General features: G+C 40.7%; 13 non-coding genes and 1 pseudogene across 13 annotated transcripts; all 14 read left to right on the top strand.

Annotated features, from left to right (window-relative positions):
• Nucleotides 1-421: 421 nt before the first annotated feature.
• LOC135013695 (U1 spliceosomal RNA) lies at nucleotides 422-585 on the top strand. Its single transcript, XR_010212342.1, has one exon. It is a non-coding gene; the product is annotated as a U1 spliceosomal RNA (small nuclear RNA).
• A 152-nt stretch (nucleotides 586-737) lies between these two features.
• On the top strand, nucleotides 738-900 carry LOC135013698 (U1 spliceosomal RNA). Its single transcript, XR_010212345.1, has one exon. It is a non-coding gene; the product is annotated as a U1 spliceosomal RNA (small nuclear RNA).
• A 671-nt stretch (nucleotides 901-1,571) lies between these two features.
• LOC135013694 (U1 spliceosomal RNA) lies at nucleotides 1,572-1,735 on the top strand. Its single transcript, XR_010212341.1, has one exon. It is a non-coding gene; the product is annotated as a U1 spliceosomal RNA (small nuclear RNA).
• A 152-nt stretch (nucleotides 1,736-1,887) lies between these two features.
• LOC135013702 (U1 spliceosomal RNA) lies at nucleotides 1,888-2,023 on the top strand (annotated as a pseudogene).
• Nucleotides 2,024-2,721: 698 nt separating this feature from the next.
• Nucleotides 2,722-2,885, top strand: LOC135013705 (U1 spliceosomal RNA). Its single transcript, XR_010212351.1, has one exon. It is a non-coding gene; the product is annotated as a U1 spliceosomal RNA (small nuclear RNA).
• A 152-nt stretch (nucleotides 2,886-3,037) lies between these two features.
• LOC135013699 (U1 spliceosomal RNA) lies at nucleotides 3,038-3,200 on the top strand. Its single transcript, XR_010212346.1, has one exon. It is a non-coding gene; the product is annotated as a U1 spliceosomal RNA (small nuclear RNA).
• Nucleotides 3,201-3,873: 673 nt separating this feature from the next.
• On the top strand, nucleotides 3,874-4,037 carry LOC135013693 (U1 spliceosomal RNA). Its single transcript, XR_010212340.1, has one exon. It is a non-coding gene; the product is annotated as a U1 spliceosomal RNA (small nuclear RNA).
• Nucleotides 4,038-4,189: 152 nt separating this feature from the next.
• LOC135013701 (U1 spliceosomal RNA) lies at nucleotides 4,190-4,352 on the top strand. The gene has a single exon (XR_010212348.1). It is a non-coding gene; the product is annotated as a U1 spliceosomal RNA (small nuclear RNA).
• Nucleotides 4,353-5,023: 671 nt separating this feature from the next.
• Nucleotides 5,024-5,187, top strand: LOC135013706 (U1 spliceosomal RNA). Its single transcript, XR_010212352.1, has one exon. It is a non-coding gene; the product is annotated as a U1 spliceosomal RNA (small nuclear RNA).
• Nucleotides 5,188-5,339: 152 nt separating this feature from the next.
• On the top strand, nucleotides 5,340-5,502 carry LOC135013697 (U1 spliceosomal RNA). The gene has a single exon (XR_010212344.1). It is a non-coding gene; the product is annotated as a U1 spliceosomal RNA (small nuclear RNA).
• A 671-nt stretch (nucleotides 5,503-6,173) lies between these two features.
• Nucleotides 6,174-6,337, top strand: LOC135013704 (U1 spliceosomal RNA). The gene has a single exon (XR_010212350.1). It is a non-coding gene; the product is annotated as a U1 spliceosomal RNA (small nuclear RNA).
• Nucleotides 6,338-6,489: 152 nt separating this feature from the next.
• LOC135013696 (U1 spliceosomal RNA) lies at nucleotides 6,490-6,652 on the top strand. Its single transcript, XR_010212343.1, has one exon. It is a non-coding gene; the product is annotated as a U1 spliceosomal RNA (small nuclear RNA).
• A 671-nt stretch (nucleotides 6,653-7,323) lies between these two features.
• Nucleotides 7,324-7,487, top strand: LOC135013703 (U1 spliceosomal RNA). The gene has a single exon (XR_010212349.1). It is a non-coding gene; the product is annotated as a U1 spliceosomal RNA (small nuclear RNA).
• Nucleotides 7,488-7,639: 152 nt separating this feature from the next.
• On the top strand, nucleotides 7,640-7,802 carry LOC135013700 (U1 spliceosomal RNA). Its single transcript, XR_010212347.1, has one exon. It is a non-coding gene; the product is annotated as a U1 spliceosomal RNA (small nuclear RNA).
• Nucleotides 7,803-21,130: the final 13,328 nt, after the last annotated feature.

Raw genomic sequence — 21,130 nt, 5'->3', positions numbered from 1 at the left:
GCTGGGGCATAGCCAACATGAGCCCCACACCGATGGAGGGTGGAGATGTTTAATGCGAATTAAGGGTCATCCAAGCGCCACAAAAGGACGCCATGCCCTGCACATCCCTTTTTTCTTTTCATATGCAGACGAGGGTTGAAGCCAACTTTGACCCACTGCTTGGATGACATCACCATATGCAAATCCATCTGCTGCAGGCCTTCCCCCAGGAATGCTTGTACTAGTTGTTGCATTTGGTTTGTTGTTTGGGGGTGCTTCAGTATTAGGCAGCCTTCTGCCCTCCCATGTTCATCTGAAAATATGTGTTCTCCCTGCAGTTGTTGTCCCCAGATGAGAGTTCCCTTGTGCTGCCTCAGTTGAATCGCCTTTACTTGACAGAGATGTGCCTGAGCAGCGGCCCTCCCCAGCCCTATCCCAAATCATACTTATTTTGCATAGGAGATATCATGGTCATGAAGATTGTTCTCCCAGGGTGAGGTTCATTCATTGCATTCTGGGTATGATGACCCCTGTGATTTCCCCAAATGTGGGAAACTCGACTGCATTATTTGTGGTAGAGGGGGACTGTGTTTGTGCTTTCCTCTGGTCAGCTCTGGTAAAAGTCAGATTTCTTTGTCTCAGATCTTCCTCTAGCCTTGTTCTTCTTTCGAGAGTTCCCTTGTGCTGCCTCAGTTGGATCTCCTTCACTTGACAGGGGGGTGCCCGAGCAGCGACCCTCCCCAGCTCTAGCTCAACTCCTACTTACCTGCCAGGTGAGATACTATGATCAGGAAGGTGCTTCTCCCAGGGCAAGGCTCACCCATTGCACTCTGGGTGTGCTGCTCCTGCGATTTCCCCAAATGTGGGACACTTGACTGCATAATTTGTGTTTCCTCTGGTCGGCTCTCGTATAATTCAGATCTCTTTGTCTCAGGTCTCTCTCCAGCCTAGTTTGCTGTCTGTTTCCACTTCTCTTTTCTTGAACCGCTCCCTTCTATGCCCTTGCGCACTATCCTGACTTCTCCCGTCTGCTTACTTTGTGCCTTCCAACGCACAATGCGAACTACAGGTAGTGCTGCAGGGCCCACACCCTTTTAGATGCCTTACAGAGCAGCTCTGGAGCTGTTACAGTGCCCAGCTGCTGCAAGAAATCAGCTTGAATGCTTCAGGTACTGGGGCATAGCCAACATGAGCCCCACACCGAAGGAGGGTGGAGGTGTTTAATGCGAATTAGGGGTCATGCAAGCGCCGCAAAAGGCCGCCATGCCCTGCACATCCCTTTTTTCTTTTCATATGCAGACGAGGGTTGAAGCCAACTTTGACCCACTGCTTGGATGACATCACCATATGCAAATCCATCTGCTGCAGGCCTTCCCCCAGGAATGCTTGTACTAGTTGTTGCATTTGGTTTGTTGTTTGGGGGTGCTTCAGTATTAGGCAGCCTTCTGCCCTCCCATGTTCATCTGAAAATATGTGTTCTCCCTGCAGTTGTTGTCCCCAGATGAGAGTTCCCTTGTGCTGCCTCAGTTGAATCGCCTTTACTTGACAGAGATGTGCCTGAGCAGCGGCCCTCCCCAGCCCTATCCCAAATCATACTTATTTTGCATAGGAGATATCATGGTCATGAAGATTGTTCTCCCAGGGTGAGGTTCATTCATTGCATTCTGGGTATGATGACCCCTGTGATTTCCCCAAATGTGGGAAACTCGACTGCATTATTTGTGGTAGAGGGGGACTGTGTTTGTGCTTTCCTCTGGTCAGCTCTGGCAAAAGTCAGATTTCTTTGTCTCAGATCTTCCTCTAGCCTTGTTCTTCTTTCGAGAGTTCCCTTGTGCTGCCTCAGTTGGATCTCCTTCACTTGACAGGGGGGTGCCCGAGCAGCGACCCTCCCCAGCTCTAGCTCAACTCCTACTTACCTGCCAGGTGAGATACTATGATCATGTAGGTGCTTCTCCCAGGGCAAGGCTCACCTATTGCACTCTGGGTGTGCTGCCCCTTTGATTTCCCCAAATGTGGGAAACTTGACTGCATAATTTGTGTTTCCCTTGGTCGGCTCTCATATAATTCAGATCTCTTTGTCTCAGGTCTCTCTCCAGCCTAGTTTGCTGTCTGTTTCCACTTCTCTTTTCTTGAGCCGCTCCCTTCTATGCCCTTGCGCACTATCCTGACTTCTCCCGTCTGCTTACTTTGTGCCTTCCAACGCACAATGCGAACTACAGGTAGTGCTGCAGGGCCCACACCCTTTTACTTGCCTTACAGAGCAGCTCTGGAGCTGTTACAGTGCCCAGCTGCTGCAAGAAATCAGCTTGAATGCTTCAGGGGCTGGGGCATAGCCAACATGAGCCCCACACCGAATGAGGGTGGAGGTGTTTAATGCGAACTAGGGGTCATCCAAGCGCCGCAAAAGGCCGCCATGCCCTGCACGCCCCTTTTCTCTTTTCATATGCAGATGAGGGTTGAAGCCAACTTTGACCCACTGCTTGGATGACATCACCCTATACAAATCCATCTGCTGCAGGCCTTCCCCCAGGAATGCTTGTACTAGTTGTTGCATTTGGTTTGTTGTTTGGGGGTGCTTCAGTATTAGGCAGCCTTCTGCCCTCCCATGTTCATCTGAAAATATGTGTTCTCCCTGCAGTTGTTGTCCCCAGATGAGAGTTCCCTTGTGCTGCCTCAGTTGAATCTCCTTTACTTGACAGAGATGTGCCTGAGCAGCGGCCCTCCCCAGCCCTATCCCAAATCATACTTATTTTGCATAGGAGATACCATGGTCATGAAGATTGTTCTCCCAGGGTGAGGTTCATTCATTGCATTCTGGGTATGCTGACCCCTGTGATTTCCCCAAATGTGGGAAACTCGACTGCATTATTTGTGGTAGAGGGGGACTGTGTTTGTGCTTTCCTCTGGTCAGCTCTGATAAAAGTCAGATTTCTTTGTCTCAGATCTTCCTCTAGCCTTGTTCCTCTTTCAAGAGTTCCCTTGTGCTGCCTCAGTTGGATCTCCTTCACTTGACAGGGGGGTGCCCGAGCAGCGACCCTCCCCAGCTCTAGCCCAACTCCTACTTACCTGCCAGGTGAGATACTATGATCATGAAGGTGCTACTCCCAGGGCAAGGCTCACCCATTGCACTCTGGGTGTGCTGCTCCTGCAATTTCCCCAAATGTGGGACACTTGACTGCATAATTTGTGTTTCCCCTGGTCGGCTCTCGTATAATTCAGATCTCTTTGTCTCAGGTCTCTCTCCAGCCTAGTTTGCTGTCTGTTTCCACTTCTCTTTTCTTGAGCCGCTCCCTTCTATGCCCTTGCGCACTATCCTGACTTCTCCCGTCTGCTTACTTTGTGCCTTCCAATGCACAATGCAAACTACAGGTAGTGCTGCAGGGCCCACACCCTTTTACTTGCCTTACAGAGCAGCTCTTGAGCTGTTACAGTGCCCAGCTGCTGCAAGAAATCAGCTTGAATGCTTCAGGGGCTGGGGCATAGCCAACATGAGCCCCACACCGAAGGAGGGTGGAGGTGTTTAATGCAAACTAGGGGTCATCCAAGCGCCGCAAAAGGCCGCCATGCCCTGCACGCCCCTTTTCTCTTTTTTGATATGCAGACGAGGGTTGAAGCCAACTTTGACCCACTGCTTGGATGGCATTACCATATGCAAATCAATCTGCTGCAGGCCTTCCCCCAGGATTGCTTGCACTAGTTGTTGCATTTGGTTTGTTGTTTGGGGGTGCTTCAGTATTAGGCAGCCTTCTGCCCTCCCATGTTCATCTGAAAATATGTGTTCTCCCTGCAGTTGTTGTCCCCAGATGAGAGTTCCCTTGTGCTGCCTCAGTTGAATCTCCTTTACTTGACAGAGATGTGCCTGAGCAGCGGCCCTCCCCAGCCCTATCCCACATCATACTTATTTTGCATAGGAGATACCATGGTCATGAAGATTGTTCTCCCAGGGTGAGGTTCATTCATTGCATTCTGGGTATGCTGACCCCTGTGATTTCCCCAAATGTGGGAAACTCAACTGCATTATTTGTGGTAGTGGGGGACTGTGTTTGTGCTTTCCTCTGGTCAGCTCTGGTAAAAGTCAGATTTCTTTGTCTCAGATCTTCCTCTAGCCTTGTTCTTCTTTCGAGAGTTCCCTTGTGCTGCCTCAGTTGGATCTCCTTCACTTGACAGTGGGGTGCACGAGCAGCGACCCTCCCCAGCTCTAGCCCAACTCCTATTTACCTGCCAGGTGAGATACTATGATCAGGAAGGTGCTTCTCCCAGGGCAAGGCTCACCCATTGCACTCTGGGTGTGCTGCTCCTGCGATTTCCCCAAATGTGGGACACTTGACTGCATAATTTGTGTTTCCTCTGGTCGGCTCTCATATAATTCAGATCTCTTTGTCTCAGGTCTTTCTCCAGCCTAGTTTGCTGTCTGTTTCCACTTCTCTTTTCTTGAGCCGCTCCCTTCTATGCCCTTGCGCACTATCCTGACCTCTCCCGTCTGCTTACTTTGTGCCTTCCAACGCACAATGCATACTACAGGTAGTGCTGCAGGGCCCACACCCTTTTACATGCTTTACAGAGAAGCTCTGGAGCTGCTACAGTGCCCAGCTGCTGCAAGAAATCATCTTGAATGCTTCAGGGGCTGGGGCATAGCCAACATGAGCCCCACACCGAAGGAGGGTGGAGATGTTTAATGCGAATTAGGGGTCATCCAAGCGCCACAAAAGGACGCCATGCCCTGCACATCCCTTTTTTCTTTTCATATGCAGACGAGGGTTGAAGCCAACTTTGACCCACTGCTTGGATGACATCACCATATGCAAATCCATCTGCTGCAGGCCTTCCCCCAGGAATGCTTGCACTAGTTGTTGCATTTGGTTTGTTGTTTGGGGGTGCTTCAGTATTAGGCAGCCTTCTGCCCTCCCATGTTCATCTGAAAATATGTGTTCTCCCTGCAGTTGTTGTCCCCAGATGAGAGTTCCCTTGTGCTGCCTCAGTTGAATCTCCTTTACTTGACAGAGATGTGCCTGAGCAGCGGCCCTCCCCAGCCCTATCCCAAATCATACTTATTTTGCATAGGAGATACCATGGTCATGAAGATTGTTCTCCCAGGGTGAGGTTCATTCATTGCATTCTGGGTATGCTGACCCCTGTGATTTCCCCAAATGTGGGAAACTCAACTGCATTATTTGTGGTAGTGGGGGACTGTGTTTGTGCTTTCTTCTGGTCAACTCTGGTAAAAATCAGATTTCTTTGTCTCAGATCTTCCTCTAGCCTTGTTCCTCTTTCGAGAGTTCCCTTGTGCTGCCTCAGTTGGATCTCCTTCACTTGACAGGGGGGTACCCGAGCAGCGACCCTTCGCAGCTCTAGCCCAACTCCTACTTACCTGCCAGGTGAGATACTATGATCATGAAGGTGCTTCTCCCAGGGCAAGGCTCACCCATTGCACTCTGGGTGTGCTGCCCCTGTGATTTCCCCAAATGTGGGAAACTTGACTGCATAATTTGTGTTTCCTCTGGTCGGCTCTCGTATAATTCAGATCTCTTTGTCTCAGGTCTCTCTCCAGCCTAGTTTGCTGTCTGTTTCCACTTCTCTTTTCTTGAGCCGCTCCCTTCTATGCCCTTGCGCACTATCCTGACTTCTCCCGTCTGCTTACTTTGTGCCTTCCAACACACAATGCAAACTACAGGTAGTGCTGCAGGGCCCACACCCTTTTACTTGCCTCACAGAGCAGCTCTGGAGCTGTTACAGTGCCCAGCTGCTGCAAGAAATCAGCTTGAATGCTTCAGGGGCTGGGGCATTGCCAACATGAGCCCCACACCGAAGGAGGGTGGGGGTGTTTAATGCGAACTAAGGGTCACCCAAGCGCCGCAAAAGGCCGCCATGCCCTGCACGCCCCTTTTCTCTTTTCATATGCAGACGAGGGTTGAAGCCAACTTTGACCCACTGCTTGGATGGCATTACCATATGCAAATCAATCTGCTGCAGGCCTTCCCCCAGGAATGCTTGCACTAGTTGTTGCATTTGGTTTGTTGTTTGGGGGTGCTTCAGTATTAGGCAGCCTTCTGCCCTCCCATGTTCATCTGAAAATATGTGTTCTCCCTGCAGTTGTTGTCCCCAGATGAGAGTTCCCTTGTGCTGCCTCAGTTGAATCTCCTTTACTTGACAGAGATGTGCCTGAGCAGCGGCCCTCCCCAGCCCTATCCCAAATCATACTTATTTTGCATAGGAGATACCATGGTCATGAAGATTGTTCTCCCAGGGTGAGGTTCATTCATTGCATTCTGGGTATGCTGACCCCTGTGATTTCCCCAAATGTGGGAAACTCGACTGCATTATTTGTGGTAGTGGGGGACTGTGTTTGTGCTTTCCTCTGCTCAGCTCTGGTAAAAGTCAGATTTCTTTGTCTCAGATCTTCCTCTAGCCTTGTTCTTCTTTCGAGAGTTCCCTTGAGCTGCCTCAGTTGGATCTCCTTCACTTGACAGGGGGGTGCCCGAGCAGCGACCCTCCCTAGCTCTAGCCCAACTCCTACTTACCTGCCAGGTGAGATACTATGATCAGGAAGGTGCTTCTCCCAGGGAAAGGCTCACCCATTGCACTCTGGGTGTGCTGCTCCTGCGATTTCCCCAAATGTGGGAAACTTGACTGCATAATTTGTGTTTCCTCTGGTCGGCTCTCGTATAATTCAGATCTCTTTGTCTCAGGTCTTTCTCCAGCCTAGTTTGCTGTCTGTTTCCACTTCTCTTTTCTTGAGCCGCTCCCTTCTATGCCCTTGCGCACTATCCTGACCTCTCCCGTCTGCTTACTTTGTGCCTTCCAACGCACAATGCATACTACAGGTAGTGCTGCAGGGCCCACACCCTTTTACATGCTTTACAGAACAGCTCTGGAGCTGTTACAGTGCCCAGCTGCTGCAAGAAATCATCTTGAATGCTTCAGGGGCTGGGGCATAGCCAACATGAGCCCCACACCGAAGGAGGGTGGAGATGTTTAATGCGAATTAAGGGTCATCCAAGCGCCACAAAAGGATGCCATGCCCTGCACATCCCTTTTTTCTTTTCATATGCAGATGAGGGTTGAAGCCAACTTTGACCCACTGCTTGGATGACATCACCATATGCAAATCCATCTGCTGCAGGCCTTCCCCCAGGAATGCTTGTACTAGTTGTTGCATTTGGTTTGTTGTTTGGGGGTGCTTCAGTATTAGGCAGCCTTCTGCCCTCCCATGTTCATCTGAAAATATGTGTTCTACCTGCAGTTGTTGTCCCCAGATGAGAGTTCCCTTGTGCTGCCTCAGTTGAATCTCCTTTACTTGACAGAGATGTGCCTGAGCAGCGGCCCTCCCCAGCCCTATCCCAAATCATACTTATTTTGCATAGGAGATACCATGGTCATGAAGATTGTTCTCCCAGGGTGAGGTTCATTCATTGCATTCTGGGTATGCTGACCCCTGTGATTTCCCCAAATGTGGGAAACTCGACTGCATTATTTGTGGTAGTGGGGGACTGTGTTTGTGCTTTCCTCTGGTCAGCTCTGGCAAAAGCCAGATTTCTGTGTCTCAGATCTTCCTCTAGCCTTGTTCTTCTTTCGAGAGTTCTCTTGTGCTGCCTCAGTTGGATCTCCTTCACTTGACAGGGGTTTGCCCGAGCAGCGACCCTCCTCAGCTCTTGCCCAACTCCTACTTACCTGCCAGGTGAGATACTATGATCATGAAGGTGCTTCTCCCAGGGCAAGGCTCACCCATTGCACTCTGTGTGTGCTGCTCCAGCGATTTCCCCAAATGTGGGAAACTCGACTGCATAATTTGTGTTTCCCCTGGTCGGCTCTCGTATAATTCAGATCTCTTTGTCTCAGGTCTTTCTCCAGCCTAGTTTGCTGTCTGTTTCCACTTCTCTTTTCTTGAGCCGCTCCCTTCTATGCCCTTGCGCACTATCCTGACTTCTCCCGTCTGCTTACTTTGTGCCTTCCAACGCACAATGCGAACTACAGGTAGTGCTGCAGGGCCCACACCCTTTTAGTTGCCTTACAGAGCAGCTCTGGAGCTGTTACAGTGCCCAGCTGCTGCAAGAAATCAGCTTGAATGTTCTTCGTTGATTGATGGAAGAAACATCTTACAAAAACTCTCCAGATTATTGACTTTTTAAAGTTTTTCTAGGAAACGTTCTAGATGAATGCTTATTAGCGTTTGTCAGAATGTACGTTTGCAAAGTGTCACTGTGGCGCAATCAGTTAGTGTGTTCGGTTATTATCCAAAAGATTGGTGGTTCAATCCCACCCAGGGACGTAATTTACCTTGTTATCAGATTTTGGTGATCTTTAAGTAGACAAGTCAAAATTTCAAACCCCCTCTTGTGGTGTAGGGTACCTGGCCTTCTCTGATGTAATCAGAGTTAGATTTGATTAAGTGATTTTATAAAAAAAACAGCTAGGAAGCACAATTTAGCAGTGGGTTGCAGAGAAAAAGAAATATGCTGGCAAAAAAATCCAATTGAGTGATTAAACAGCTCTTCATTTTCTGGCTTTATTTTTATGCTAACAAATTTGTTCTCTGAAAAGTGTCCACAAAGCCAAGTATCTGATTAACACCTTTGTAGGGATGGTTTTTCACCTATTACTAAATTAAACTTGCTTCATTGGAAAGGCAGCAAGATGCATCGTCATTTCAATATCTACTGAAATAATACAGGTTGACACCAGGAAACATTAACGCCACTGCATCCTTGCTGCTTTCTCATGTGGAAGTCTGTTTAATGTGAAAACAAGGTGATATCTAATTAGCACACAGGTAAGGAATTAAGAAAATCATTATTTAAGGGTGAAGATGTTTCTCACAAAATCGTTGCCCCAATGCATCATTGAAATTCAAGCTGGAAAGATGATTTTAATATATCACTTGTACATTTTGTATTGCTCTTCTGGTGACAATGTAGTTTGTTTTTGTCAATTACCATTTTAATAATAGGGTAAAGAAAATTAAGTGGATTTTTGAAAGAAAACAATACTGTCAATATACTATTAAACAAATTAAAATGGTAAAAGTTATTGTACTTTAAGTAAAAATAAAAGAGCTAAAATATCAATCCCAATTTTGGATTACTTTAATTAAAAAAAAATGCATATAGCAGAGGATAGTTTCAATCTGCCTACCTCTGGGTTATCGGCCCAGCATGCTTCCATTGCAGTACTCTGCTGCACATGTAAGTGCAAGAGATCCTGAAGCACTCACTCATCATGGGAAAGTACCAATGTGTTTCTTCGTTGGTTGATGGAAGAAACATCTTACAAAAACTCTCCAGATTATTGACTTTTTAAAGTTTTTCTAGGAAACGTTCTAGATGAATGCTTATTAGCCTTTGTCAGTATGAACTTTTTGCAAAGTGTCTCTGTGGCGCAATCGGTTAGTGTGTTCGGCTATTAACCAAAAGGTAGGTGGTTCAATCCCACCCAGGGATGTAATTGACCTTGTGATCAGATTTTGGTGATATTTAAGTAGACAAGTCAAAATTTCAAACCCCCTGTTATGGTGTGGGTACCTGGCCTTCTCTGATGTAATCAGAGTTAGATTTGATTCAGTGATTTTATAAAAATAGATAGGAAGCACAATTTAGCAGTGGGTTGCAGAGAAAAAGAAATATGCTGGCAAAAAAATCCAATTGAGTGATTAAACAGCTCTTCATTTTCTGGCTTTATTTTTATGCTAACAAATTTGTTCTCTGAAAAGTGTCCACAAAGCCAAGTCTCTGTTTAACACCTTTGTAGGGATGGTTTTTCACCTATTACTAAATTAAACTTGCTTCATTGGAAAGGCAGCAAGATGCATCGTCATTTCAATATCTACTGAAATAATACAGGTTGACACCAGGAAACATTAACGCCACTGCATCCTTGCTGCTTTCTCATGTGGAAGTCTGTTTAATGTGAAAACAAGGTGATATCTAATTAGCACACAGGTAAGGAATTAAGAAAATCATTATTTAAGGGTGAAGATGTTTCTCACAAAATCGTTGCCCCAATGCATCATTGAAATTCAAGCTGGAAAGATGATTTTAATATATCACTTGTACATTTTGTATTGCTCTTCTGGTGACAATGTAGTTTGTTTTTGTCAATTACCATTTTAATAATAGGGTAAAGAAAATTAAGTGGATTTTTGAAAGAAAACAATACTGTCAATATACTATTAAACAAATTAAAATGGTAAAAGTTATTGTACTTTAAGTAAAAATAAAAGAGCTAAAATATCAATCCCAATTTTGGATTACTTTAATTAAAAAAAAATGCATATAGCAGAGGATAGTTTCAATCTGCCTACCTCTGGGTTATCGGCCCAGCATGCTTCCATTGCAGTACTCTGCTGCACATGTAAGTGCAAGAGATCCTGAAGCACTCACTCATCATGGGAAAGTACCAATGTGTTTCTTCGTTGGTTGATGGAAGAAACATCTTACAAAAACTCTCCAGATTATTGACTTTTTAAAGTTTTTCTAGGAAACGTTCTAGATGAATGCTTATTAGCCTTTGTCAGTATGAACTTTTTGCAAAGTGTCTCTGTGGCGCAATCGGTTAGTGTGTTCGGCTATTAACCAAAAGGTAGGTGGTTCAATCCCACCCAGGGATGTAATTGACCTTGTGATCAGATTTTGGTGATATTTAAGTAGACAAGTCAAAATTTCAAACCCCCTGTTATGGTGTGGGTACCTGGCCTTCTCTGATGTAATCAGAGTTAGATTTGATTCAGTGATTTTATAAAAACAGATAGGAAGCACAATTTAGCAGTGGGTTGCAGAGAAAAAGAAATATGCTGGCAAAAAAATCCAATTGAGTGATTAAACAGCTCTTCATTTCTGGCTTTATTTTTATGCTAACAAATTTGTTCTCTGAAAAGTGTCCACAAAGCCAAGTCTCTGTTTAACACCTTTGTAGGGATGGTTTTTCACATATTACTAAATTAAACTTGCTTCATTGGAAAGGCAGCAAGATGCATCCTCATTTCAATGTCTACTGAAATAATACAAGTTGACACCAGGAAACATTAACGCCACTGCATCCTTGCTGCTTTCTCATGTGGAAGTCTGTTTAATGTGAAAACAAGGTGATATCTAATTAGCACACAAGCAAGGAATTAAGAAAATCTTTATTTAAGGGTGAAGATGTTTCTCACAAAATCGTTGCCCCAATGCATCATTGAAATTCAAGCTGGAAAGATGATTTTAATGTATCACTTGTACATTTTGTATTGCTCTTCTGGTGACAATGTAGTTTGTTTTTGTCAATTACCATTTTAATAATAGGGTAAAGAAAATTAAGTGGATTTTTGAAAGAAAACAATACTGTCAATATACTATTAAAACAAATTAATTGGTAAAAGTTATTGTACTTTAAGTAAAAATAAAAGAGGCAAAATATCAATCCCAGTTTTGGATTACTTTAATTAACAAAAAAAAATGCATATAGCAGAGGATAGTTTCAATCTGCCTACCTCTGGGTTATGGGCCCAGCATGCTTCCATTGCTGTACTCTGCTGCACATGTAAGTGCAAGAGATCCTGAAGCACTCACTCATCATGGGAAAGTACCAATGTGTTTCTTCGTTGGTTGATGGAAGAAACATCTTACAAAAACTCTCCAGATTATTGACTTTTTAAAGTTTTTCTAGGAAACGTTTTAGATGAATGCTTATTAGCCTTTGTCAGTATTTACTTCTGCAAAGTGTCTCTGTGGCGCAATCAGTTAGTGTGTACGGCTACTAACCAAAAGGTTGGTAATTCAATCACACCCAGGGACGTAATTGACCTTGTGATCAGATTTTGGTGATCTTTAAGGAGACAAGTCAAAATTTCAAACCCCCTGTTATGGTGTAGGGTACCTGGCCTTCTCTGATGTAATCAGAGTTAGATTTGATTCAGTGATTTTATAAAAACAGCTAGGAAGCACAATTTAGCAGTGGGTTGCAGAGAAAAAGAAATATGCTGGCAAAAAAATCCAATTGAGTGATTAAACAGCTCTTCATTTTCTGGCTTTATTTTTATGCTAACAAATTTGTTCTCTGAAAAGTGTCCACAAAGCCAAGTCTCTGATTAACACCTTTGTAGGGATGGTTTTTCACCTATTACTAAATTAAACTTGCTTCATTGGAAAGGCAGCAAGATGCATCCTCATTTCAATGTCTACTGAAATAATACAGGTTGACACCAGGAAACATTAACGCCACTGCATCCTTGCTGCTTTCTCATGTGGAAGTCTGTTTAATGTGAAAACAAGGTGATATCTAATTAGCACACAGGTAAGGAATTAAGAAAATCTTTATTTAAGGGTGAAGATGTTTCTCACAAAATCGTTGCCCCAATGCATCATTGAAATTCAAGCTGGAAAGATGATTTTAATATATCACTTGTACATTTTGTATTGCTCTTCTGGTGACAATGTAGTTTGTTTTTGTCAATTACCATTTTAATAATAGGGTAAAGAAAATTAAGTGGATTTTTGAAAGAAAACAATACTGTCAATATACTATCAAAACAAATTAAAATGGTAAAAGTTATTGTACTTTAAGTAAAAATAAAAGAGCAAAAATATCAATCCCAGTTTTGGATTACTTTAATTAACAAAAAAAATGCATATAGCAAAGGATAGTTTCAATCTGCCTACCTCAGGGTTATGGGCCCAGCATGCTTCCATTGCAGTACTCTGCTGCACATGTAAGTGCAAGAGATCCTGAAGCACTCACTCATCATGGGAAAGTACCAATGTGTTTCTTCATTGGTTGATGGAAGAAACATCTTACAAAAACTCTCCAGATTATTGACTTTTTAAAGTTTTTCTAGGAAACGTTCTAGATGAATGCTTATTAGCCTTTGTCAGTATGTACTTTTGCAAAGTGTCTCTGTGGTGCAATTGGTTAGTGTGTAAGGCTATTAACCAAAAGGTTGGTGGTTCAATCCCACCCAGGGACGTAATTGACCTTGTGATCAGATTTTGGTGATATTTAAGTAGACAAGTCAAAATTTCAAACCCCCTCTTATTGTGTAGGGTACCTGGCCTTCTCTGATGTTATCAGAGTTAGATTTGATTCAGTGATTTTATAAAAAAACAGCTAGGAAGCACAATTTAGCAGTGGGTTGCAGAGAAAAAAAATATGCTGGCAAAAAAATCCAATTGAGTGATTAAACAGCTCTTCATTTTCTGGTTTATTTTTATGCTAACAAATTTGTTCTCTGAAAAGTGTCCACAAAGCCAAGTCTCTGATTAACACCTTTGTAGGGATGGTTTTTCACCTATTACTAAATTAAACTTGCTTCATTGGAAAGGCAGCAAGATGCATCCTCATTTCAATGTCTACTGAAATAATACAGGTTGACACCAGGAAACATTAACGCCACTGCATCCTTGCTGCTTTCTCATGTGGAAGTCTGTTTAATGTGAAAACAAGGTGATATCTAATTAGCACACAGGTAAGGAATTACGAAAATCTTTATTTAAGGGTGAAGATGTTTCTCACAAAATCGTTGCCCCAATGCATCATTGAAATTCAAGCTGGAAAGATGATTTTAATATATCACTTGTACATTTTGTATTGCTCTTCTGGTGACAATGTAGTTTGTATTTGTCAATTACCATTTTAATAATAGGGTAAAGAAAATTAAGTGGATTTTTGAAAGAAAACAATACTGTCAATATACTATTAAAACAAATTAAAATGGTAAAAGTTATTGTACTTTAAGTAAAAATAAAAGAGCAAAAATATCAATCCCAGTTTTGGATTACTTTAATTAACAAAAAAAATGCATATAGCAAAGGATAGTTTCAATCTGCCTATCTCTGGGTTATGGGCCCAGCATGCTTCCATTGCAGTACTCTGCTGCACATGTAAGTGCAAGAGATCCTGAAGCACTCACTCATCATGGGAAAGTACCAATGTGTTTCTTCATTGGTTGATGGAAGAAACATCTTACAAAAACTCTCCAGATTATTGACTTTTTAAAGTTTTTCTAGGAAACGTTCTTGATGAATGCTTATTAGCCTTTGTCAGTATGTACTTTTTGCAAAGTGTCTCTGTGGTGCAATTGGTTAGTGTGTAAGGCTATTAACCAAAAGGTTGGTGGTTTAATCCCACCCAGGAACGTAATTGACCTTGTGATCAGATTTTGGTGATATTTAAGTAGACAAGTCAAAATTTCAAACCCCCTCTTATTGTGTAGGGTACCTGGCCTTCTCTGATGTAATCAGAGTTAGATTTGATTCAGTGATTTTATAAAAAAACAGCTAGGAAGCACAATTTAGCAGTGGGTTGCAGAGAAAAAAAATATGCTGGCAAAAAAAATCCAATTGAGTGATTAAACAGCTCTTCATTTTCTGGCTTTATTTTTATGCTAACAAATTTGTTCTCTGAAAAGTGTCCACAAAGCCAAGTCTCTGATTAACACCTTTGTAGGGATGGTTTTTCACCTATTACTAAATTAAACTTGCTTCATTGGAAAGGCAGCAAGATGCATCCTCATTTCAATGTCTACTGAAATAATACAAGTTGACACCAGGAAACATTAACGCCACTGCATCCTTGCTGCTTTCTCATGTGGAAGTCTGTTTAATGCGAAAACAAGGTGATATCTAATTAGCACACAGGTAAGGAATTAAGAAAATCTTTATATTAGGGTGAAGATGTTTCTCACAAAATCGTTGCCCCAATGCATCATTGAAATTCAAGCTGGAAAGATGATTTTAATATATCACTTGTACATTTTGTATTGCTCTTCTGGTGACAATGTAGTTTGTTTTTGTCAATTACCATTTTAATAATAGGGTAAAGAAAATGAAGTGGATTTTTGAAAGAAAACAATACTGTCAATATACTATTAAAACAAATTAAAATGGTAAAAGTTATTGTACTTTAAGTAAAAATAAAAGAGCCAAAATATCAATCCCAGTTTTGGATTACTTTAATTAACAAAAAAAAAATGCATATAGCAGAGGATAGTTTCAATCTGCCTACCTCTGGGTTATGGGCCCAGCATGCTTCCATTGCAGTACTCTGCTGCACATGTAAGTGCAAGAGATCCTGAAGCACTCACTCATCATGGGAAAGTACCAATGTGTTTCTTCGTTGGTTGATGGAAGAAACATCTTACAAAAACTCTCCAGATTATTGACTTTTTAAAGTTTTTCTAGGAAACGTTTTAGATGAATGCTTATTAGCCCTTGTCGGTATATACTTTTGCAATGTGTCTCTGTGGCGCAATTAGTTAGTGTGTACGGCTATTAACCAAAAGGTTGGTGGTTCAATCCCACCCAGGTACGTAATTGACCTTGTTATCAGATTTTGGTGATCTTTAAGTAGACAAGTCAAAATTTCAAACCCCCTGTTATGGTGTAGGGTACCTGGCCTTCTCTGATGTAATCAGAGTTAGATTTGATTCAGTGATTTTATAAAAACAGCTAGGAAGCACAATTTAGCAGTGGGTTGCAGAGAAAAAGAAATATGCTGGCAGAAAAATCCAATTGAGTGATTAAACAGCTCTTCATTTTCTGGCTTTATTTTTATGCTAACAAATTTGTTCTCTGAAAAGTGTCCACAAAGCAAAGTCTCTGATTAACACCTTTGTAGGGATGGTTTTTCACCTATTACTAAATTAAACTTGCTTCATTGGAAAGGCAGCAAGATGCATCCTCATTTCAATGTCTACTGAAATAATACAGGTTGACACCAGGAAACATTAACGCCACTGCATCCTTGCTGCTTTCTCATGTGGAAGTCTGTTTAATGTGAAAACAAGGTGATATCTAATTAGCACACAGGTAAGGAATTAAGAAAATCTTTATTTAAGGGTGAAGATGTTTCTCACAAAATCGTTGCCCCAATGCATCATTGAAATTCAAGCTGGAAAGATGATTTTAATATATCACTTGTACATTTTGTATTGCTCTTCTGGTGACAATGTAGTTTGTTTTTGTCAATTACCATTTTAATAATAGGGTAAAGAAAATGAAGTGGATTTTTGAAAGAAAACAATACTGTCAATATACTATTAAAACAAATTAAAATGGTAAAAGTTATTGTACTTTAAGTAAAAATAAAAGAGCCAAAATATCAATCCCAGTTTTGGATTACTTTAATTAACAAAAAAAAATGCATATAGCAGAGGATAGTTTCAATCTGCCTACCTTTGGGTTATGGGTCCAGCATGCTTCCATTGCAGTACTCTGCTGCACATGTAAGTGCAAGAGATCCTGAAGCACTCACTCATCATGGGAAAGTACCAATGTGTTTATTCGTTGGTTGATGGAAGAAACATCTTACAAAAACTCTCCAGATTATTGATTTTTTAATGTTTTTCTAGGAAATGTTCTAGATGTATGCTTATTAGCCTTTGTCAGTATGTACTTTTTGCAAAGTGTCTCTGTGGCGCAATCGGTTAGTGTGTTCGGCTATTAACCAAAAGGTTGGTGGTTCAATCCCACCCAGGGACGTAATTGACCTTGTGATCAGATTTTGGTGATATTTAAGTAGACAAGTCAAAATTTCAAACCCCCTCTTATTGTGTAGGGTACCTGGCCTTCTCTGATGTAATCAGAGTTAGATTTGATTCAGTGATTTTATAAAAAACAGCTAGGAAGCACAATTTAGTAGTGGGTTGCAGAGAAAAAAAATATGCTGGCAGAAAAATCCAATTGAGTGATTAAACAGCTCTTCATTTTCTGGATTTATTTTTATGCTAACAAATTTGTTCTCTGAAAAGTGTCCACAAAGCCAAGTCTCTGATTAACACCTTTGTAAGGATGGTTTTTCACCTATTACTAAATTAAACTTGCATCATTGGAAAGGCAGCAAGATGCATCCTCATTTCAATGTCTACTGAAATAATACAAGTTGACACCAGGAAACATTAACGCCACTGCATCCTTGCTGCTTTCTCATGTGGAAGTCTGTTTAATGTGAAAACAAGGTGATATCTAATTAGCACACAGGTAAGGAATTAAGAAAATCTTTAATTAAGGGTGAAGATGTTTCTCACAAAATTGTTGACCCAATGCATCATTGAAATTCAAGCTGGAAAGATGAATTTAATATATCATTTGTACATTTTGTATTGCTCTTCTGGTGACAATGTAGTTTGTTTTTGTCAATTACCATTTTAATAATAGGGTAAAGAAAATGAAGTGGATTTTTGAAAGAAAACAATACTGTCAATATACTATTAAAACAAATTAAAATGGTAAAAGTTATTGTACTTTAAGTAAAAATAAAAGAGACAAAATATCAATCCCAGTTTTGGATTACTTTAATTAACAAACAAAAAAATGCATATAGCAGAGGATAGTTTCAATCTGCCTACCTCTGGGTTATGGGCCCAGCATGCTTCCATTGCTGTACTCTGCTGCACATGTAAGTGCAAGAGATCCTGAAGCACTCACTCATCATGGGAAAGTACCAATGTGTTTCTTCGTTGGTTGATAGAAGGAACATCTTACAAAAACTCTCCAGATTATTGACTTTATTAATTTTTTCTAGGAAACGTTTTAGATGAATGCTTATTAGCCTTTGTCAGTATGTACTTTTGCAAAGTGTCTCTGTGGCGCAATCAGTTAGTATGTACGGCTATTAACCAAAAGGTTGGTGGTTCAATCCCACCCGGGGACCTAATTGACCTTGTTATCAGATTTTGGTGATCTTTAAGTAGACAAGTCAAAATTTCAAACCCCCTGTTATGGTGTAGGGTACCTGGCCTTCTCTGATGTAATCAGAGTTAGATTTGATTCAGTGATTTTATAAAAACAGCTAGGAAGCACAATTTAGCAGTGGGTTGCAGAGAAAAAAAATATGCTGGCAGAAAAATCCAATTGAGTGATTAAACAGCTCTTTATTTTCTGGCTTTATTTTTATGCTAACAAATTTGTTCTCTGAAAGGTGTCCACAAAGCCAAGTCTCTGATTAACACCTTTGTAAGGATGGTTTTTCACCTATTACTAAATTAAACTTGCTTCATTGGAAAGGCAGCAAGATGCATCCTCATTTCAATGTCTACTGAAATAATACAGGTTGACACCAGGAAACATTAACGCCACTGCATCCTTGCTGCTTTCTCATGTGGAAGTCTGTTTAATGTGAAAACAAGGTGATATCTAATTAGCACACAGGTAAGGAATTAAGAAAATCTTTATTTAAGGGTGAAGATGTTTCTCACAAAATCGTTGCCCCAATGCATCATTGAAATTCAAGCTGGAAAGATGATTTTAATATATCACTTGTACATTTTGTATTGCTCTTCTGGTGACAATGTAGTTTGTTTTTGTCAATTACCATTTTAATAATAGGGTAAAGAAAATTAAGTGGATTTTTGAAAGAAAACAATACTGTCAATATACTATTAAAACAAATTAAAATGGTAAAAGTTATTGTACTTTAAGTAAAAATAAAAGAGCCAAAATATCAATCCCAGTTTTGGATTACTTTAATTAACAAACAAAAAAATGCATATAGCAGAGGATAGTTTCAATCTGCCTACCTCTGGGTTATGGGCCCAGCATGCTTCCATTGCTGTACTCTGCTGCACATGTAAGTGCAAGAGATCCTGAAGCACTCACTCATCATGGGAAAGTACCAATGTGTTTATTCGTTGGTTGATGGAAGAAACATCTTACAAAAACTCTCCAGATTATTGATTTTTTAATGTTTTTCTAGGAAATGTTCTAGATGTATGCTTATTAGCCTTTGTCAGTATGTACTTTTCGCAAAGTGTCTCTGTGGCGCAATCGGTTAGTGTGTTCGGCTATTAACCAAAAGGTTGGTGGTTCAATCCCACCCAGGGACGTAATTGACCTTGTGATCAGATTTTGGTGATATTTAAGTAGACAAGTCAAAATTTCAAACCCCCTCTTATTGTGTAGGGTACCTGGCCTTCTCTGATGTAATCAGAGTTAGATTTGATTCAGTGATTTTATAAAAAACAGCTAGGAAGCACAATTTAGCAGTGGGTTGCAGAGAAAAAAAATATGCTGGCAGAAAAATCCAATTGAGTGATTAAACAGCTCTTCATTTTCTGGCTTTATTTTTATGCTAACAAATTTGTTCTCTGAAAAGTGTCCACAAAGCCAAGTCTCTGATTAACACCTTTGTAAGGATGGTTTTTCACCTATTACTAAATTAAACTTGCTTCATTGGAAAGGCAGCAAGATGCATCCTCATTTCAATGTCTACTGAAATAATACAAGTTGACACCAGGAAACATTAACGCCACTGCATCCTTGCTGCTTTCTCATGTGGAAGTCTGTTTAATGTAAAAAAAACAAGGTGATATCTAATTAGCACACAGGCAAGGAATTAAGAAAATCTTTATTTAAGGGTGAAGATGTTTCTCACAAAATTGTTGACCCAATGCATCATTGAAATTCAAGCTGGAAAGATGAATTTAATATATCACTTGTACATTTTGTATTGCTCTTCTGGTGACAATGTAGTTTGTTTTTGTCAATTACCATTTTAATAATAGGGTAAAGAAAATGAAGTGGATTTTTGAAAGAAAACAATACTGTCAATATACAATTAAAACAAATTAAAATGGTAAAAGTTATTGTACTTTAAGTAAAAATAAAAGAGCCAAAATATCAATCCCAGTTTTGGATTACTTTAATTAACAAACAAAAAAATGCATATAGCAGAGGATAGTTTCAATCTGCCTACCTCTGGGTTATGGGCCCAGCATGCTTCCATTGCTGTACTCTGCTGCACATGTAAGTGCAAGAGATCCTGAAGCACTCACTCATCATGGGAAAGTACCAATGTGTTTCTTCGTTGGTTGATAGAAGAAACATCTTACAAAAACTCTCCAGATTATTGACTTTATTAATTTTTTCTAGGAAACGTTTTAGATGAATGCTTATTAGCCTTTGTCAGTATGTACGTTTGCAAAGTGTCTCTGTGGCGCAATCAGTTAGTATGTACGGCTATTAACCAAAAGGTTGGTGGTTCAATCCCACCCAGGGACCTAATTGACCTTGTTATCAGATTTTGGTGATCTTTAAGTAGACAAGTCAAAATTTCAAACCCCCTGTTATGGTGTAGGGTACCTGGCCTTCTCTGATGTAATCAGAGTTAGATTTGATTCAGTGATTTTATAAAAACAGCTAGGAAGCACAATTTAGCAGTGGGTTGCAGAGAAAAAAAATATGCTGGCAGAAAAATCCAATTGAGTGATTAAACAGCTCTTTATTTTCTGGCTTTATTTTTATGCTAACAAATTTGTTCTCTGAAAGGTGTCCACAAAGCCAAGTCTCTGATTAACACCTTTGTAAGGATGGTTTTTCACCTATTACTAAATTAAACTTGCTTCATTGGAAAGGCAGCAAGATGCATCCTCATTTCAATGTCTACTGAAATAATACAGGTTGACAGCAGGAAACATTAACGCCACTGCATCCTTGCTGCTTTCTCATGTGGAAGTCTGTTTAATGTGAAAACAAGGTGATATCTAATTAGCACACAGGTAAGGAATTAAGAAAATCTTTATTTAAGGGTGAAGATGTTTCTCACAAAATCGTTGCCCCAATGCATCATTGAAATTCAAGCTGGAAAGATGATTTTAATATATCACTTGTACATTTTGTATTGCTCTTCTGGTGACAATGTAGTTTGTTTTTGTCAATTACCATTTTAATAATAGGGTAAAGAAAATGAAGTGGATTTTTGAAAGAAAACAATACTGTCAATATACTATTAAAACAAATTAAAATGGTAAAAGTTATTGTACTTTAAGTAAAAATAAAAGAGCCAAAATATCAATCCCAGTTTTGGATTACTTTAATTAACAAACAAAAAAATGCATATAGCAGAGGATAGTTTCAATCTGCCTACCTCTGGGTTATGGGCCCAGCATGCTTCCATTGCTGTACTCTGCTGCACATGTAAGTGCAAGAGATCCTGAAGCACTCACTCATCATGGGAAAGTACCAATGTGTTTCTTCGTTGGTTGATAGAAGAAACATCTTACAAAAACTCTCCAGATTATTGACTTTATTAAGTTTTTCTAGGAAACGTTTTAGATGAATGCTTATTAGCCTTTGTCAGTATGTACTTTTGCAAAGTGTCTCTGTGGCGCAATCAGTTAGTGTGTACGGCTATTAACCAAAAGGTTGGTGGTTCAATCCCACCCAGGGACGTAATTGACCTTGTTATCAGA

Source organism: Pseudophryne corroboree, unplaced genomic scaffold, assembly GCF_028390025.1.
Source record: "Pseudophryne corroboree isolate aPseCor3 unplaced genomic scaffold, aPseCor3.hap2 scaffold_2717, whole genome shotgun sequence".
In the NCBI taxonomy this organism is placed as follows: domain Eukaryota; kingdom Metazoa; phylum Chordata; class Amphibia; order Anura; family Myobatrachidae; genus Pseudophryne; species Pseudophryne corroboree.
The sequence above is the reverse complement of the archived record's forward strand: the minus strand, read 5'-3'. Positions and strand labels throughout refer to the sequence as shown.